Source organism: Lepidochelys kempii, chromosome 4 (assembly GCF_965140265.1).
Source record: "Lepidochelys kempii isolate rLepKem1 chromosome 4, rLepKem1.hap2, whole genome shotgun sequence".
Lineage (NCBI taxonomy): Eukaryota > Metazoa > Chordata > Testudines > Cheloniidae > Lepidochelys > Lepidochelys kempii.
In genome coordinates, this window is record NC_133259.1 from 79,771,911 (window position 1) to 79,786,152 (window position 14,242).

The window sequence follows — 14,242 nt, forward strand, 5'->3', positions numbered from 1 at the left end:
TTCACAGAGCTTATTTTTAGGGAGTTCTGACTCACAAACATTTGGAGCAAGGAGAAAATGCACAGTATAAAATCAGCCTGTTTGACCTGGTTTATTTGTCAGGAAGTCCATGCAGAGGGACAGAGTCAATTGTTTCTTGCATTTGCTCACAGAAGATTTAGTTTTTCTTCAGTAAAAAGAAAAGGAGGACTTGTGGCACCTTAGAGACAAACAAATTTATTTGAGCATAAGCTTTCATGAGCTACAACTCACTTCATCGGATGCATTTCTTTAGTGTCACTTAGTTACATTTACACCTCAGTATTGCTAAGGCAATGTCAATACATTGTCAATCTGAGAAAAAACAAAGCAATCTCTCAGTATTTTTCCAAATTAAACCTAACCTGGCTAGAGTGCTCCAATAAACCAGCTTCCAGGGAATCCACTGTGGTAGTTAAATAATGCTGCCATGCCTTTTGGAGATAAATTAATGGGCTACGTGATCAAAGTTAAGCATTGGTTGCTGCTGTGCCCACACACTAGGACTCTGTGGGGATCAAAGAGTTGACCCGCAGGACTGGGGGACTTAGTATATTTGTGCCACTACTTATTTAAAAGTGAGAACCAACCATCTTCAAGAAGATGGATAATCTCCAACCAAAACAAAACATACAAAATAAACGAAGTCTGGTCCCCGCTAACTGGAGGGAAGAGAAAGAGAGAGAGAGAAAGAAATAGATCGGCAGCATCTCTTTTATCATTTTAGTGGGCACTAAGATACCTCAGTAATAAGAGCCACATAAGATAAGACACAGAGATAGGCAGGCAGGCATGTCTCCCACTCAAGGCAGCATAAAGACACAAGGGGAGAAAGAACAGCAACTTTCCTATAAACTTGATATAGGAACTTATCCTACTTTATATAAGTGCATTACAGCTTTGGGAAAAGCAAAGGAGAATTCATAGTATTACTGAAGTCACCTAAGCAGCAGGACAACAAAACATCTATTAGCTGTTCAAAAGAAATGATGATCAGAATCTCTCCACTTGGAGTTTGTTAATAGCAATGGAACAAACTGACTGTGGGTCAGTTAAAAACCAGGAATGATAATGTTTTACACCCACAAGTGTAAACTACTGCTGTGGTGGGGGTTATCTCCTATGGTAGTTAGTGCCAAACTCCCATCCCTTGTCTTGGGGTGTGGAAACGTCCAACTTTGGGGAGGCAGAGATTCATCCAGAAATCAGTCCAGCCCCTTTGTCAGCAAACAAACATCCAAGAGCCCCTGGAACTTCAGTCCCTCAGTCATCAATCAGCGGCACCTCCTTCACTTTTGGCTCTGGTTGATCCTCATGTGCAGTGCAGTATAGTGCAAGTTCATAGTCACCTCCAGACAGGCTGCCCCCAGTCCTGAGCCCAGACTCTCAGCCTGCTGTGTCCCTACTGGAATGCCATCCCCTCGAGCAATCAGAGGAGAGCTGGCAGCAGGAAGTGGCAGTAGGATTTCCTTCCAGCTCTCTAGACAACCAGGCCTGTAGGCAGTGCTTAAATTCATAATGAAAGATGTGCTGGGGCTCAAGCAATTTTTTTAACGTCATAACTGATGCAGCAAGCCTAGAGGTGCTGGGGCTCAGCCCTGGCAAACCCTAGCACAAAGTAAGCACTGGCTGTAGGGGTGAAAGACTGGCCCTCTCACATTGTTGAACCATTGGGTGGGGACACCACGGTACACGAGATGCAACCATAGGGCCAGATCCTCAGATGGTGAAAACTGACGTCAATTGAGCTACAACAGTTTACACAGGTTGAAGGTCTGAAAGGCCTTGAAGAAACAGGCCAGCTATCCAAAATAATACTCCTGATACCAGTAGAGTTACCCTGAATTTAGGCTGATGTAATTGAGATCAGAATAGTGTATACTGGGTAAAGTATCAAAGACTGGGGGATATTGACGGGTGGATGACTTGATGATTACCTGTTCTGTTCATTCCCTCTGAAGCACCTGGCACTGGCCACTGTTGGAAGACAAGATACTGGGCTAGATGGACCATTGGTCTAACCCAGTATGGCTGTTCTTACTACTGGAGTTGGCACAAAAATATCTTTGGAAGATTTCTGGACCGGACAAACAACCACCAGGGACATACACAAAAGATCTGTATCCATGTCTTCAGATGAACTGTGAAATCAAAGTCTCCAGAGTTCCTCCTGTTGCAAGCAACTTAGAATAGCTCCAAGTTTCCCAAACATGACTGGACGCAAAGGAGCTGGTCCTGAACATCTGGCCTACTGATGGGTCCAGGATTTTTGTTCTGATGAAGGTATGATGTGCTGTGTGTGACACTGGAGGAGGAAGATGGGGCTATGCAGATTTCTGAAATGTGCCTTATCCTCCTGCCTTACTGACTACATCTGAGAATTAAGGAAATATAAAAGAGAAAGGTCTGGAGAAAGCGAGAAATGCGAAAGAGGTGTAGTGATTCTACATCAACATAGTATTCTGACATTGTGTCGCTTATTAAATAGGTCTCTGGAATTTTAATATTACTGATCCAAGGATTTCAGGGAACATGCTGTGACTACATTACATCCATTATGCCTTTTGGTGTGGAAATGGAAAGAGACTTTATTGAAGTGGGCGTTTTGCGTATACCAAACTGTGCTAAATTACAATATTGTACCTTTCATCCCAAAAGAATCATTAATGCTTTACAAACTTAACCAATGGATACAAACCCAGTAAACGCAGGGATCACATCATTCAGCACTCAAATGCAGCCACATTTAGTAACACACAGCAGCACTGCACAACAGATGAATCACTGAATTCTCTGGGGCATATTTTCAAAGGCAGGTGCAACGGGCAGGGCTTGAGAAACAGGTATCTGTTAGCCAGAGGGCTACGCCCATTTAGATAGAAGCTGATAAAAAATACGAGAGACTTGTTAACAGAGAGGTCCAGGGGAAATTATAAAGTAATGAATCATCCCTGAGTTAGAGCCTGATTCAACACCATATATAGTTTAGTCATTCCTGTGCAAGGCTCCAGCAAATCCACAAGCCAGGAGCAGGTCTGGTGATACAAGTCTCGCAGGAGAGCGGATAGGATCTATTCAAAGAGAGGGGGCATGGCTGGAGTGTACTGCACTCTACCAATCTCCAGCTGGCAGAGAGGCTGTGCAGGGCATGATCTAAACTGATATAGGTTAGGTTTAAACAGATGTAAGGGTCTCCATATAGAACTGCTCTGGTTCAACATCACATCTTTAGTTGAACCAGTGCAACTTCTGTGTTTAGACAAACCTGAAGAATCTGAACAAGAAAAAGACCTGTTAGTGTATTTACTATCTCTCTCCGCTTATAAGCAGTGTTCCTTATAGTACATTTATAGTGCTTTATCCAGCCTAGTTTTAAATGACTGAAGCGACTACACTTCACTTATCAGTTTGTTCCTGCCAACGAGATGTTTTAGGTTGCAGAAGTTTTTCCTGATAGCCTAAACTTTTCCATTCTTAATTTCATCCCATTGCTTTTAGTTATTCCCCAACATACCACATTAACCAATTCCTCTCCTTCTGTGGTGTTTACAGACTGAAATACTTGAAGGCTTGTGTCACCTGTTTAGTTGTTGCAAAGTTCCTTTAATCTTTCCTTTGTCTTACAAAAGATACTGGTTACTTCCAACTCATATTTCCACTTAAAGGTGAAAACCTTTGTTGTATCTCAAATGCTTAAGGTGGCATAAGCTTCTTTCAGTATTTATATTTGCAAATATTTTGTATCTAAATATAAACCTTCATTTAATAAAACTGTCTGATATTATTGTTATATGAATAGTAAGATGTGTTACGTACAACTATAGCAACGTCATTAAATGCTAGACTAATTAGTAATGTAAGAAGCTATTTAAATATAGAATATTTATATTAATGGGGAATTAATCAATCACTGGTGTCATGCAAGCAAACCCTCTCTCCTAAAAGCAGGAAGACAAGAAAATCTTTGTTTCTAAAATTGTCAGGTAGAGTCAAGAACTTAGGCTAAAACTTTCTAAGAGTTGTTTAATTTTATAAGACTGTTTTGAGAATTAAAGACTCTTGTAAACAGGAATGTTTGGACTTTTCAAAAACAGAATTTCAGTTCCTGTCAAACATTCATAGATGTTTAAAAAAAATCGCAGAAAATGGACTGAATAAAAAGAAAACTTTTAAAGTTAGTTTTAACACTCTGGATCTTTCCTGCCACAAGAAAAACAAAGGCAATTGAAGAAATATTGCATATTCATTAAACAGACTGCATATTCAGGAGCTGAAAGTGTCACCTAAGCAAACCGTAGAGGCATGGAGCCAATGAAAGAGTGACAACAACCACCAATTTGAATCTAAACAAGCATGAAGAAGGTGTAATTCCCTATAATTTAATGAAAATAAGGTGAGCACCGCACACTCACACTGCCTTCTACTCTGCTTAGACAGCAATCACTTCACAACTCATCCTGGCCATTTCTACAAGCAAGCCGACAGATAAAAGATAAGAGAAAACAGAAGTCTCAAGAAAAAAACTCAAGGAAACCTCCCCAAGACTGCAACATGGATTTGTGAGAGGTAGTTAACTAAAACATTGCCAAAGGATTAGATTTAAAATTCTTGTAATTATTTTGTTGGAATGTTTAAATACTGTTGTAATTTAAAAGACTAACAGTTTTTCCTGTTAATCATTAAGTGCTTGGACTAGGGGTCCCCAACGCGGTGCGCCTGCAGGACACCCCGCCGCCAAAATGCCGCCGAGAAACGTTGTCATTTCTCGGTGGCATTTTGGTGGCGACGCTTCTTGCCGCTGCCGCTTTTCGGCAGCAGCATTTTGTCTGGCGCCCACTACAGTCTGGGGAATATGCTATTCCCACAAGAAAGGTTGGGGACCACTGGCTTAGACCATGTATTCCCGCAGAGCAGACAGAGGTAAACAACAGTAAATAGAGAAACAGTGGAATTTTATTGGAATTAAGATTCTTCTTAATATTGGTTAAATGGTCTATCTCAAGACAGCTCCTTAAATGACTTATTTTAAGTAACAGATTTAAATATTTTCTTCAGTTTCATAGGGTAGTTATGGTTGCTTACTTTTCCAACAACAAACTGGCTGGTTATTTATTAATAACCAACAGATCCATCTGTTCTGAAACAAAGTTATTTTGCCCATCTATAAACATTCTTAGTTATCTAAGGATATACTAAAGAATAGATTCCCAATAATTTTGGGAAACAATATAGTTGGGTCTGAACTTACCAGCCCTGGGAAAGCACACTTCAAACACCTCTCTGATGGGCATAGGTCACTTACAATGATCGCATGGCTTAAACCCTGGAGACTGGGGCATGCCCATCCTTAGGCTGAGTCCCGTCTGGGACCAACTAACTAGAACTAACTAAGGGTAACCTAATGATATACAACTATTTTACAGGCAAAAATGTTTGTGCGACACATTGAATGAAGCCAGCGGTGCCCCTTATACTACAGCATGTACACGCCACTCCAGGGAGCGCCACAGCCAGTCCCCTACGGATACCACGGAGGGAAAAACTTCCAGCACTGGTGTATGTGGCAAGCACACACATCTAACATGGAATGGACATGAGCAAGCACTCGAAGAATTACACCTTCCAGATGCTGGGTAGACATATCCTAAATTTTAATGTGAATGGCCTACGACTCAGTTCAGAGACTGAGGGTTCTGTTGGGGCTTTGAGAGTCAGTGATGAGCTGCAAGAGGGGAATGTCTGGAGATGCAGCATATGAGCAGCAGCGGAAGAAAGCAGGGTGTAGTGGCTGGAGATGCGGGGGGTGGTGGTGGTACAGAGGCCCAATGCCCAAGCACCAGCCACTGGAGGCTTTCTGCTTTACATGAGACACAGGCATACAAACTTTCATCAGGGTAAGGGAAGCAGGCTCCAAAGCAGCACTACAACATCATTTAAAAGATGGCAGCACGCACTCTCCTATGTGTCAGCCTCCAGCTGTTAGCCAGTGTGAAGGATGATCAAGTCACGCCCTCTCTGGGATGAGCAGTAGCTCTGGCCCCCATTAGTCCTCCCTTTTTGGTATGAGTGTAGCTGTATTGTGATTATATTGTTTTATCACAATTGCTGTATTGTGCTTATATTGCCTATATATATAAAAATAGGCTATATATAAACACAATACAGCTACACAAACACACACATATATATATATAGCTTCACAAAGCTTAGATCTTTCAGCTGCTCTATGGTGCTTGATATTTCAGAAAATGGACTGATTTTAGGACTAGCCATAGCGCACAAGCTTAAAAAATAAAATATTTATAGAAACGCTACCATCTATTTAAAAAAAACAAATGAACTTGCACACACGTAAAACTTAAGAGCATTCACTGAGTGGCACAAACATAATCCCTTGTGCTCAGTGACTGCAAGTACCAACAGTCTAGATAATTGTTGCATGTGCAAGGTGGGTGAGAATCACCTTGTACACCCACCCCCTCCCAAGCACATCCATATGATGCAACCAGAATCTAGTCCTAAATTAGAATCAGGTTTGTTTTGTTTCTGTTTCAGGGAGGATTATAAATCAGTCCTGGGGGATCTAAACAGAATAGAAGGGAGTGAACAAGCTGGAATGTGTTCTTGAATTCAGAGAGTCTCCCTTACTTCTGTAACAGGTAACAGCTGTAGAGCAGGACAGAAATGCTATAATCAGATTACAATTACATTTGAACCGTTCACTACAGTACAAGTATCTTATTTTTATTAATTAATAGTAACGAAAGCAATGAAAAATGCATTCCAGTGAAGCAGTGTGAAAAGAAAGGAATGAAGATGGGAGGATTTAGAGTCCCTTTGTATCCCCATTGGAAGGAATATAAACATTTAGCTTAGTATACAATAGTGTTGGGCAGGGGGGAGGTGATGGGGCTCACAGAGACTATTGTATTTTGACGCTAAATAAAAGACCATCAGATTTGTTTCTGTTGTGTTCCTGTCTCAGTTTCAAACCCAAATCCCTAGAGGCTCATTGTTCTCTGCAAAAACCATTAGAAACTTTGCGAGAGAAGGGGATTCCCCTGGGACTCCTCATCTGATTTTTATTTTAACAAGAAAGGAAAATTCCAAATTAAAACACTTGCTTCACTGATGTTTCTATCAGTCCCCGCTCCAGATATTCAGACACGTACATGTTTGCTCACCAAACATTTGCAGAGAATAAAAACCTTGTGATTACTTGGCAACTATGGATTCACTCACAAGGTGCAAACCAAAAGTGGCTTGTTCAAGCCCTTCTTCGGCTTATCAAAGTTTCAGTCATTCAACCAAGGAGCATGAATGATACCAGGAGACTAATCAACACAGTGAGTACTCTTCTAATGTACAGTCACAACCAACAGTTTGCAAAAAGAAAAGGAGTACCTGTGGCACCTTAGAGACTAACCAATTTATTTGAGCATAAGCTTTCGTGAGCTACAGCTCACTTCATCGGATGCATACTGTGGAAACTGCAGAAGACATTATATACACAGAGACCATGAAACAATACCTCCTCCCACCCCACTCTCCTGCTGGTAAACCAACAGTTTGCAGGCTTATTGACAGGATAAAAGTTATCAATATTAAGGCCAGAAGGGATCCTCATGGCCATCTAGTCTGACCTCCAGATGTGTTCACATAAAACCATTCACAGAATAATTTGGAATAATGAACATATCAGTTTTTTTTAAATCATTCAATTTGTGAGTAATTCACAAACAGAAAAAAGGGCAAACACACACACACACCCCCCTTATGCAGTGCCCTCTCAAGAGCACCTGGGAAGCTTTACAAAGTCCTTTATAGTTCAAAGCAGCCTCTAATAAGAATGGGTTCAGTTTCATTTTAAAATGATAGCAGTAAACTTACTAATGGGAATCACACATTAGTCACTGAAAGTACAGGGCCAGATCTTGAGCCCCCATTCCATCTCTTTTGAGCTGCTCCAGCAGCACAAAGCAAGTGGAAAGCCAGCTTAATAGGCCAGAAGGGGATTCGCTCAGAGGAAACCCTGGATGCTGTAGAACTGGCAGAAATGACTCTGTCATCCTCCTTCACAGGCCCCGCATAGGGAGAGTATCTGGGATGCAACCAGGGAGAGTGAGTGGCTGGACCACTGCTGTGCCCCTGAGATCCCCAGCGGGCAGAAAGGCCAGTTGGGGGCAGTTACTAATCAGCATGATTTAGAGTACACTTGAGGCCCTGAGAGCTGAACTGGCCCCCACCAAGGGTGCCACGGGTGGAAATGCACCCCACAATAGTCCCCGGGTGAAAAGGGAGGCAGGAAAACATGTTCTCAAAAGGAATGAGAAATATTTGTGGAGAGTAGAATTCTCTTAAGGAACAATTTCCAAAACCAGGAAGAATTTCCGGGTTTGCTAGCTGAAGCTTGCAGCAGGGACTATTTCCCCTAACCTGGAGAAGCAATAGCAGAGGGTTTGGGTGGGGTTTTAACAGTTAGACCTAGGAATACATTGTAGTTATGGGATAAATAAGTAAGTAATTAGGAAACAAGTGGTATGCTCACAGATAGCAACGCTGAGGAGCCACACAAAAGAGAAGCAAGGGAAAGGATTTTGTCCTGTGAAAAGTGTTTTCTCTGGAAAAGGATTGGAAAAATTAAATAATTTACCTTACTTTATTTATGCTAGTGAGAGGCAGGAGTATTATATAATATGGACTTAAGCTTGCAGGTGTACAAGGCAGAAAATATAACAAGCAAAAAACCAGCCCAACAGCCAAAGCGCATGTGATGCAGGCAGCCTGAAAGAAAGAATTTCACCTTGGCACAATTGACTATGCTAGTGGGTACATCCAGCCAATGAGAACAAATGTGTGCCATTCCCACAAAGGGTGTGGGTTTCCAGGAACATGGGCAGGGCTGGGACAAAATTATTATGAATTATTTACACATCAGTGATGCCTAAAGGCCCCAATCATGATCCAACAAGCATGTATGCTGCCATACCTAACAAGATCAAGCTGGTAGCAATTACTATGAGCAGGCTGCTCCTGAAAAAAGAAGCAGCAAACAGCCTTGCACAATATGAGGAGACAGCCCCATGGATGATATTGTAACCTGCAATAGAAGGAACTCCTTGGCACCACAAATGTTTTACAGTGCAACTCACCATGCAATGCTACCCAGCTTTCCCCCTCACCCATTATAACAGGATTTGCCTTTGTATAATTTAATATAGACCAACATTAAAAAAAGAATGATGAATGTGATGGAGCAAAATTACTTACATGGTTTATAAAATTTAGTGCAATTTTTTGGCTAATTATGTTCAGGTGATTTTTCAAATCCTCAGAAAATGACACTTTGCAGAGTTTTGAGGCCTCAAAAGAGTTTTTCCAGGATGGCTTGTGATATCTGCTTAGAGCACGTTTTCATCTTCCAAAATTTTGTGTATTCAAAATGCTCATGGAGAAGTGCCTCAACAGAAAGCTTGGGCAACTTCAGCTTGTGGGGAGAAGACAGGGAGGGACAGAGCACAACAGTCACACAATCACTGACAATCAGAGCAGGTCAAAACTTTTTGCATGAAAAATTTATTTGTCAAAAAATAGCCTCTCTTCTCAAACAAAACATTTTCAAAAAGAGTTGAAGTTACTGAATTTGTTTTTTTACAGTTTTTTCTACCACACTTTTAAAAAAATCAAAATCATTTTTAAATTATTATCAAATTTTTTCATCTACCAAAAACGTAATTTTCAATAAAAAGAAAAATCCCCTGGATTTTGGTAAATTGAACATGTTGATCATGATTTTGTTAGAAAGTTTGATTAAATATTGTTTAAAAATGGTTAAAATATCATGAAAAGTTTAGTAAAAAATGGGAAATGGGTCCATTTTAAACCCTGCAAAAGAGATATTTCAAAACATTGAAATCTTTCTGAAATCATTTTCCTGTTTTTTGAACAGCTGTATTTGGAATATTACATGCCCAGATGAAATCTTTGTTAATTTTTACACATGCTTTTTAAGGGACCCAACTCTTTGGTACTTAAGCATCAGACTTCCAAAAACATACAAGTACAAAAGTTTAGAAATTTCTAGTCAAGATTGTCTACATAGCACAACATAGAGGTGAAATCCTGGTCCTACTAAAGTCAATGGCAAAACTCACACAGACTTCAATTTTGTCTGTATTTCACCCTCGATTCCCATTCAGTTACAGTTTCAACAATTAAAAATATGATGCCTACAAAAATCACAGTGCAGCCATTTACACCTGGCCAGAGTCAGTCACAGTAGACATGTAATGCTCCCAGTTCATTTGGAGATGTTTTACATCCACTTTGCACAGCTATACATGAGTCACAAGGCGATGAGGAATCCTTCCTACTCCTTAACAGCCTTGAGACTCCATAATAACTGCAACATAAATGTAAGGTCTTGGGGCCTGATTCTCCACATGATTATACCAGTTTTGCACCAGTGCTACCCCACTGAAATCAGTGGAGGTACAGTCAGGTGAAACTGATGTGACCAAATGGAGAATCAGACCCATTGCCTCTTTTGAGATGCTAACAGGGTCTTTAGACTGAGCAGAAATTGCCAGCATAAAGTATCCTGGGCCAAATTCATAAGTCTTCACTCAGCCCAGTACTCAAAATTCTTCTCTCCTGTTTATCTGAAGGCTTGATCAAGTATTTCAGGATTTGGTGTAGTGTGTGTGTGGGTTGTGCACCGGGGCAAAGATTCTCTGAAGAAATCGCAGCAACTGACTTGCGGTTTAGTTGCAGTCAGAATGGATCCAGAAGTGGATCTCTTGTGTGGATGGGTCCAGGCTGAGATTAATGGTGGGATGGGAATTGTTGAAATCATGGTGGAATTCCTCAAGGGCTTCTTCTGCATGGGTCCAGATGATGAAGATGTCATCAATGTAGCGCAAATAGAGTAGGGGCATTAGGGGATGAGAGCTGAGGAAGCTTTGTTCTAAATCAGCCATAAAAATGTTGGCATACTGTGGGGCCATGCGGGTACCCATAGCAGTGCCGCTGATTTGAAGGTATACATTGTCCCCAGATGTGAAAAAGTTATGGGTGAGGACAAAGTCACATAGTTCAGCCACCAGGTTTGCCGTGATATTATTGGGGATACTGTTCCTGACGGCTTGTAGTCCATCTTTGTGTGGAATGTTGGTATAGAGGGCTTCTGCATCCATAGTGGCCAGGATGGTGTTTTCAGGAAGACCTCCGATGGATTGTAGTTTCCTCAGGAAGTCAGTGGTGTCTCGAAGATAGCTGGGAGTGCTGGTAGCGTAAGGCCTGAGGAGAGAGTCTACACAGCCAGACAATCCTGCTGTCAGGGTGCCAATGCCTGAGATGATGGGGCATCCAGGATTTCCAGGTTTATGGATCTTGGATAGCAGATAGAATACCCCTGGTTGGAGTTCCAGGGGTGTGTCTGTGAGGATTTGTTCTTGTGCTTTTTCAGGGAGTTTCTTGAGCAAATGGTGAAGTTTCTTTTGATAACCCTCAGTGGGATCAGAGGGTAATGGCTTGTAGAAAGTGGTGTTGGAGAGCTGCCTAGCAGCCTCTTGTTCATATTCCAACCTATTCATGATGACAACAGCACCTCCTTTGTCAACCTTTTTGATTATGATGTCAGAGTTGTTTCTGAGGCTGTGGATGGCATTGTGTTCTGCATGGCTGAGGTTATGGGGCAAGTGATGCTGCTTTTCCACAATTTCAGCCCGTGCATGTCGGCGGAAGCACTCTATGTAGAAGTCCAGTCTGTTGTTTCATCCTTCAGGAGGAGTCCACCCAGAATCCTTCTTTTTGTAGTCTTGGTAGGAAGGTCTCTGTGGGTTAGTATGTTGTTCAGAGGTGTGTTGGAAATATTCCTTGAGTCGGAGATGTCGAAAACAGGATTCTAGGTCACCACAGAACTGTATCATGTTCGTGCGGGTGGAGGGGCAGAAGGAGAGGCCCCGAGATAGCCCAGCAGAAGAATCTGTCCTAAGAGTATAGTTGGATAGATTAACAATATTGCTGGGTGGGTTAAGGGAACCACTGTTGTGGCCCCTTGTGGCATGTAGTAGTTTAGATAGTTTAGTGTCCTTTTTCTTTTGCAGAGAAGTAAAGTGTGTGTTTAAATTCTATCTGCTATCTTTGAGACACCACTGACTTCCTGAGGAAACTACAATCCATCGGTGATCTTCCTGAAAACACCGTCCTAGCCACTATGGATGTAGAAGCCCTCTACACCAACATTCCACACAAAGTTGGACTACAAGCCGTCAGGAACACTATCCCCGATAATGTCACGGCAAACCTGGTGGCTGAACTTTGTGACTTTGTCCTCACCCATAACTATTTCACATTTGAGGACAATGTATACCTTCAAATCAGCGGCACTGCTATGGGTACCCGCATGGCCCCACAGTATGCCAACATTTTTATGGCTGACTTAGAACAACGCTTCCTCAGCTCTCATCCTTTAATGACCCTACTCTACTTGCGCTACATTGATGACATCTTCATCATCTGGACCCATGGAAAAGAAGCCCTTGAGGAATTCCACCATGATTTCAACAATTCCCATCCCACCATCAACCTCAGCCTGGACCAGTCCACACAAGAGATCCACCTTCTGGACACCAAGGTGCTAATAAGCGATGGTCACATAAACACCACCCTATACTGGAAACCTACTGACCGCTATTCCTACCTACATGCCTCCAACTTTCATCCAGACCACAGCACATGATCCATTGTCTACAGCCAAGCTCTACGATACAACCGCATTTGCTCCAACCCCTCAGACAGAGACAAACACCTACAAGATCTCTATCAAGCATTCTTACAACTACAATACCCATCTGCTGAAGTGAAGAAACAGATTGACAGAGCCAGAAGAGTACCCAGAAGTTACCTACTACAGGACAGGCCCAACAAAGAAAACAACCGAACGCCACTAGCCATCACCTTCAGCCCCCAACTAAAACCTCTCCAGCGCATCATCAAGGATCTACAACCTATCCTGAAGGATGACCCGTCACTCTCACAGATCTTGGGAGACAGCCCAGTCCTTGCTTACAGACAGCCCCCCAACCTGAAGCAAATACTCACCAGCAACCACACACCACACAAGAAAAACACTAACCCAGGAACCTATCCTTGCAACAAAGCCCGTTGCCAACTGTGTCCACATATCTATTCAGGGGATACCATCATAGGGCCTAATCACATCAGCCACACTATCAACGGCTCGTTCACCTGCATATCTACCAATGTGATATATGCCATCATGTGCCAGCAATGCCCCTCTGCCATGTACATTGGTCAAACTGGACAGTCTCTACGTAAAAGAATAAATGGACACAAATCAGACATGAAGTACTATAACATTCAAAAACCAGTCAGAGAACACTTCAATCTATTTGGTCCCTCGATTACAGACCTAAAAGTGGCAATTCTTCAACAAAAAAAAACTTCAAAAACAGACTCCAACAAGAGACTGCTGAATTGGAATTAATTTGCAAACTGGATACAATTAACTTAGGCTTGAATAAAGACTGGGAGTGGATGGGTCATTACACAAAGTGAAACTATTTCCCCCCATGTTTATTTTTCCCCACCCCATACTGTTCCTCAGACATTGTCCACTGCTGGAAATGGCCCACCTTGATTATCACTACAAAAAATTCCCCCACCCCACCCCCGCCGCTCTCCTGCTGGTAATAGCTCACCTTACCTGATCATTCTCTTTACAGTGTGTATGGTAACACCCATTGTTCATGTTCTCTAGGTCTATAAATCTCCCCACTGTATGTTCCATGAATGCATCCAATGAAGTGAGCTGTAGCTCACGAAAGCTTATCCTCAAATAAATTGGTTAGTCTCTAAGGTGCCACAAGTACTCCTTTTCTTTTTGTGAATACAGACTAACACGGCTGCTACTCTGAAAGCTTTTCTTCTGTTTATACTTTATTATCTTTGACAAACTCTATCTCATGTCCTTTTATAAGCTGAATTTAGTTAAAATATCTATTGTGCTCGGGAATATTTAAGGTAAAAATACATGTTAGCGCAGATGAAGAGCTATACACTTACTGACAGTACTCTTTACCCTCTCTTCACTCAAACCAATCAGTGGAAATTTTGCCTGATTGAGCATAGATAAGGAACACTGAATCCAGCCAAACATCTGCAAGCAAGACTGATGGCTTGCCCTAAACAAAGGGCACTC

General features: G+C 41.9%; 1 protein-coding gene across 1 annotated transcript in view; it reads right to left on the minus strand.

Moving 5' to 3' along the window:
* Nucleotides 1-14,242, minus strand: part of LOC140910980 (EF-hand calcium-binding domain-containing protein 6-like) — a 91,234-nt gene that overhangs the window by 48,896 nt on the left and 28,096 nt on the right. The gene's annotated exons all lie outside the window — the stretch shown is intronic.